This window comes from Octopus bimaculoides, chromosome 13 (assembly GCF_046866305.1).
Source record: "Octopus bimaculoides isolate indiv1 chromosome 13, ASM4686630v1, whole genome shotgun sequence".
Lineage (NCBI taxonomy): Eukaryota > Metazoa > Mollusca > Cephalopoda > Octopoda > Octopodidae > Octopus > Octopus bimaculoides.
The window spans coordinates 44,600,970-44,608,150 of NC_142940.1; positions in this window are offsets into that span (position 1 = coordinate 44,600,970).

A 7,181-nucleotide genomic window follows, 5' to 3' on the forward strand; every position below is an offset into this window, starting at 1 on the left:
CTGAAAGTGTTTTTGAGATCAGTGACTGACAAATGATCATATAATAAATGTACTTCACTTCTGGTGCTCATTTTTTCACACAAGCTTGAGATCCACATGTTTTTTCTCCAAAATAATACTCCAACTGTACAGCTCAGATAGACATTATCCCACCAAAGTATCTCATATAAAAGAGGAAATTATTTTCAAAGTATCTCAAGATAACGAAACAGAAACTCAATGGCAGAATGTAAGAAAAATATATATATACGAAGTTTCCAGTGTTAGTGATAATAATCTTAGTTGGATTTGAAATTGAAAAAATTATGATATTACGATTATCTTTATTTCTTTATTTTCCTTTCACATAAATACTATTGTTTCAGGCCATTTGGTCCAACTTTTTCCCAGCTTAGAAAAAAGATTATTTCACACATCAGCATATCCTAAAAGTCCTGTGAGGGAGCCTTCTCTAATATGTGGCGTCTAGAGAATAAGTGAGTTTGATGTCCTTACCCCCATTTGCCGCGAGGTAGGTTCGTCTGGGACTCTCGACAGGAAGAGGTCTAGTTTTGATTTGAAAACACCTACATCCACTTTGTGTAGGTCCCTCAGGATCTTTGGGAGAATATTAAAAAGCTGTGGGCCCCTGAAACTTAGAGAAATAATTGATTCAGGAACCATAGGAGAGATACGATACTTAGATGTAGCATTCTTCGTTGGTGCATTTTCATTTGAGTTTGTATCTCAGCTCACCTTGGGCGGAGGAGGTCTCTTATGTTGTGTGTATTTAACATGGTTTTGAAAATTCGTATTTAGCCAGTACCCCGAGACAATTACTGCTGTTCAAACGATTGCTGATACAGGTAAGTATATCAGTAATAGTATTGTTTTGAGTATCCCCTTTAAGGATTTTTAGAATTTTAACTCTTATTATTTCTCTTGAAGGGAGTCTCCATATTCATTGATGATTCAGTGTGTTCAGAGCTTTACGAATAAAAAAAAAAAATTAGATTTTCATAACACGCACACACGCAGAATTGAGTGAGGAAGTAAATTTTGAAGAATTATAAGTCATCGTATCAAAGTTCCCAGAATAACTTGAAGACATAAGTAATATCCTAAAAGTCCTTATCAGTGGAGTTTCTATTGCTGGACTCCAACCCTTATTAAAGAAGCTAATTAATCATCACTGAGCAATAAATACATGTTAACAATTAGAAGAAATGAAATACAACTATTCTTAAAATATCAGAAAATGTTGGCGTCTACATAAAATTACTACACTTTTAGAGAATCTTAAATAAAGGAAGAATTGCATTGTAACAGAATTGTATTATCCTTTTGGTCCCACATACTGTTGTATTAATTTTGCAATAGCAATGTACCAAAATCTTTCATTGTGCGTCTGACATGGCTCAACTGTAGTTACAAGTATTGGGAATATCTTACTTCAACCGTTCTGCAGAGGGGGGAAAACGTTGTTTACATCTACTTTTGAAAACACAATGTGTATTTACACAAGTCATGTATGCTTACACATTACATTTGCATTTCAGTATTTTTCTTTTTATTTATATATACAAAATTCAGGCAAAAGTATAATTCCTAACAGTGACCGTCGTACAATGGGGAACATGGGTAAATTGACATAACACCAAAATTCAGCATATTGATTCCAAAAATCATCCTCATCACCACCAATATCATCATCTTGAACACCATCATCACTTTACATGATGAAAAATGAAAGAAGAGTAATATAACACGAGTGACAGTGAGAAAGTGGCAGAAGAGAGAGGAAGTCAGTATGATAGTTATTAAGGTTATCAACTGGAAGTGCCATGTAAGAGACGGTAATAGAGATGAGTAACAAAGGACCAGTGATAGGAAGAATAATGTGAATCGTATACATCCACATAGTAGTTGTTGGTAAGATGGAGGTATATAATTTCTTACGTCTACTTGGAGAAATTTCTTAGCCAAGTGTAGAATTTAGTATGAAATATATATTACACCGCTCATCATGTGAATAATCATACCTAAACGTAGGCAACGCTGTGTAGTTAAAGGGCTTGCTTCACAACTACATATTTCTGGAGTCAACCCATCGGCCCAGTACTTTAGGCAAATGCCTAAGTGTCTTCTACAGTTTCTGGTTGACCAAAACTGAAGCCAATCCTATATTTCTTCGTGTCTGTGTTTATCAACCTAAAAACTAGTGTTGCTTTTGTTGTCTTGCTTTACGTTCTTTGACTAAGCAATTCCACTAACTGAACGATAGAATATGTAACAGATTAAAATTATCGCTGGATATGATTGAGTAGAGGTCTTTAAAGTGATAAGTATGTAGTGAAACTACCTCCCGCCATTAGATACAAACTACTATCGCCACTACATACAATCTTCTCATTTAAATATAAATAAATGCGAGCGTAGTAGAGAACCCATTCCTTGTCATCACGTGACTGATTATTATTCGAATCGGCAACTTCTTCGAACCTTTCCCGCCAGAACGCAAACTGACCAATCACGGCCCCTAATAAGGTCACGTGATAGAGTAAAGTTCTGAAGCCAGTTGGGAGCCCTCTTAACGCTATAAATAGATTAACTCATATCCCACAAATTGGTCTCGGTCCAGTTTCTCTTTGAGAACTGTTCCGTGTACCACACGACAGCAGCAGCAGTTCCAGCGACCACTTCAACAGCTTCGTCCAGCCAACGATGACCACCGCCGTCGCCATATCAGCAATACGAGTCTACGACTACTAACCAGCACCATCGTCATGACCAACACGATTACTACTAACCAGCATCAATCCCCACCAGCGTCAACACGACTTACTATGTACACCAAACCAAACCGCCGCGGCACATCTCTCTCTTCGATTCTGTTAGGTGACTCAGCTTCACCACGATAAATAAACAGACAAGAGTTCTTAAACAGACAAGAAATTCTCAGCCAGCGACGAACATCTGTATAACAAGAATCACGGCCCGGCATCGATGCCACGACATCACAACTAGTGATCAGCTCTGCCACACTCAGCCCCCTCACTTTCACATACAGGACTTTTCCTATAGTGTACTAACGAACTGGTATAATCGCTCACGTGTTATTGACTCTCTTTCTATCTGCTGTAAACACTCATACATACATGTATCACTCACATACACACTTTTCTTTGTATGACGGCCTGTCTTTGATTATGTTATTATATGTCGCATTCACACTCTCACACAGACATACATCTTTAACGCCATAATAAATATCTCTGTTATTCATCTTATACGGTTGTGGTCTTTCATTACTGGTCATCTATGTTATCGTCGTATAACATATCATGTATATCATCATTTGATATATATTTGTATGTTCGACCGTGTGACACGTTTAAATAAAAGGAGTCCTCTGTTTTTCCATTCGTCACCATTTCTCCTTTTTGAGTTCGCACGGTCGTCCCTTACAAGTACTCCATTTCTGAAAAAAAAATATTTCCTCTTAAAGTATAAGCTTATATACTTAACTGAGTCATCATAATTTTGAGCCATTTAAACTATCTCCAGTTCTAAGACGCCCAAGTCATGTTCCCCTCTGGTTTAGTGACGACACCTTAGAATCAGTTGATTGTGTAGAGAATATAAATGATATAAATGAACGTGTTTACTTATACATTACATCACACAGTAATGTAATATAATTTATTGACATAAATACATACTAAACCTTAGTGTAATATTTGTTTATATATGCGTAAGTTATTACTGAGAGATTTTTATCAATGACGCAATGTGATGATAAAAACCAAAGTGGAAATGAATACAGAAGTGTACGCAGAAATTAAGTAAATGCTGTAAAAGCTTCCCCTACTCTGTGTCTCAAACATTAAACCCCCACTTCATCTCATGGTATGACAACTTGCACATCAGTTTGCAGGTCAAAGTTTGACTCTATTAAGCGTTACAAATAAAATGACAAATAACACTGTCATACGATTTGTCTTTGTGCAGCAGTAGACTTAGTTATTTATGACATATAGTAGCCACTATGCACAAGGTTTTTATTTAGGTCAGAACTTAATGAAGCTAAAACTCAGTTTGTAACAGAAAATTCTAAAGAATTTTAAAAAAAGATTAAATTTCTTACAGATTCGTAACCCAATATCAAATATTTTCACCCACCGGGACATGGTTTCCTTAAAATTGTTTTAATAATGCATAGTTTTGTATGCGCAAAGGAATCGATCATGACCGAATAAAAATAATGTTAGAAAACAATTAAAAAAAAGCACCCTGCGTGCAGATAATTTTTTTCGCAGATTATAGTGTGGCTTACAATGCGTTGCTTTTTAATTGAACTGAATTGATCTTTTTTTTTTTTTTGAAGTATCACCAATATAGGTATTTATACTCTGGTGAAATTAAGAAATCAGCTCGTAAATAAGTGAAACCCTCGAATCCATCACTGTACACACTCACATGCACACATACACAATCGCGTATGTATGTATGTACCCAGATGTGTCAACGTGCAAAGGTACATCATGATCTGAAAACACGCAGACGAGGTTCGATTCATATGAAAAAGGAAGTGAACAAAATAAAATACTTATAGAAAATATTGCATAGAATTTGAGAAGTGTTTCAGCATTATAGATATTTATAATCCGGTGAAATTAAGGAATCAACTTGTAAATAAACGAAACCCTCGAATCCATCATTATGCGCGCACACACACAGAGTCACATATCTGTGTATGTATTTATGTACGTTTGAAGATAATCAAACCAAATTTTCATCGATTTGAGCTACTCACCCAATGAGTATTTCTACCAAATTCGGTGAAAATCCGTTCAGCCGTTTACCAGCAATTTTGCAAACAAACAAACACGAGTGATTACAACACCCTGCTTTCACTTACGCGCGCAGGGTAGATATATACAGGACCAGTTGAAAAGCTGTGCAGCGGATTTAATAAATACAAAGGGTCGGGAAGATAATGGTTATGAAGAAAAGTAACAGAATTTGTTTTTTCTATTCACATATTTTGTTTCCTTTCAGGCTTTGTAGTCTAACTCCTTACTATCTTACAAAGCTATCAGAGAAATAATTGACTCTGAAACCATTGGATAAATACGCTACTTAGAGTTAGCTTCCGTTCTTACTGCCTTTTCACATGAATATGTATTTCAACGCTCCTTGGGTGGACGAGGCCTGGATTTTGATACTTTTGAGTGCTGAAACTTAATAGAAGAATGAATCATAAAAAGTGGGGATAATATATAGATATATCGTGGCTCTTGATAAAGAGGAACATACGACTGTGAGACACATTTTCAATTTTAGAAAGTTTAGAATAAGTGAAACGAAAACGAAGTTACTACGGAATGATCATATTCAATAATGAACAAAGGTAAATAGTGCTAGCTAGATATAAGCCAGGGATGAGGACCCATCGCCTACTACAAAGTTTCACCTACATTTAGATTTAGAACAGTTTACAGTTAGGTCTCTCAAAACATGTGCAAAGAAAACTTTAGGATTAGAAACAATTTAGCTTAAAGACTCATTACTTTTCTCAGTACAGATAAACTCGGGTTAATAAAAGCAGTTTTTCCAACTTTACAATAAATTATCCATGACGATGTTACTCTCATTTCAGGCGGGGCAACTTAATATTTTGTACTTCCGTTAAAAATCCTTTCTACAATAAGCACGAGACCCTGAAGTTTGTGGGGAGATACTTATTTTATTGACCCCGAAATAATGAAAGGCAGAATCGATCACGGTGGTATTTGAAATCAGAAATCAGAAGGTAAAATGTCAAAGAAATACCGCCAAGCATGTTGCCTGACTCACTAATGACAAAACCAGCTCGCCACCTTTGTTTAAAGCAGTGGTTCTCAGCCATTTTTTAAATACCTATGGATCCCTTTGATTCCTATTTTACTTGAGTGAAGCCTTTTAGCTATTCAATGTTTAAAAAATCCTATTATATTTCTATACAACAACAAAATCTAATATGGACCTCCAAAGTTCATATGGACCCCGCTTGAAAACTGCTGGTTTAAAGTCTAAAAAACAAAAAGCAGAAACAAGCGAGATAGTCTCACAAGATTCAGATTAAATTTAATCTGAATCACAAGATTCAGATTAAATTTTTTAGTATAACGTAGACTAGGATGGATCTGGTCATTTTATAAAGCAACAGACCTGTTTCAGTTTCTTAGAACCCATATGCATACATATATATACATATATATACATATATATATACATGCATACATAAACATATGCATACATATATATACACATACATACATACATACATACATACATACATTAGTTATAGGACACATAATCTAGGCGCATCAACACGTAGCGCACCAGAACTGGCTAGGTACCGTAACATAGGGCTTACAGTGAAGTAAAACATCCATGGAGTATCATGTGTTAGTAAATCGCAGGTATATTGATATGTGAGTCCCAGATCAAGTTTGAACCTAGATCTGACTTGGGGATGGCTCCAGGTGCGGCGTAGCTATAAAAGAAACACAAAGGGGATTTAAGATTTACTACAGCTGTTTCGGTAGAGTTTTATTCATATATTCATAGATTACAACATAGCATGAATCCACCATTTTTTAGTAAAATTTTAAACAGGTATAAACAGGCAAAACCTCGACGATGACCTATCTAACAGACAACATAGTGAATAAGTGATATTTTGAAAAAAAGAACATTCAAATTTAATGAGAAAAAAAGTCAGAATTTGGGGCAACAGAAACACACACAAAACCATCATCACCATTTCATATTTGCACACAACACACACACACACACACACACACACACACACACACACACACACACACACACACACACACACACACACAAACACGTATACATATGTACACGCGTACATACGTGGTTTTATATATACATATATAAATATATATTTATATATACGCACACACACACACACACACACACACACACACGTTCTTAGTTTTATATATATAGATTATGAAAACTTGTAAACATAGGCAAGATAAATAAAGAATAAGTTCTGGGGTCGATTTTCTCGACTAAAGGCGGTGCTCCAGCATGGCCGCAGTCAAATGACCTAAACAAGTAAAAGAGTAAAGAGAATGCAGCGGGAAATCTCTTCAGTGGGTTTATCGTGGAAGTAAAAAAAAAGT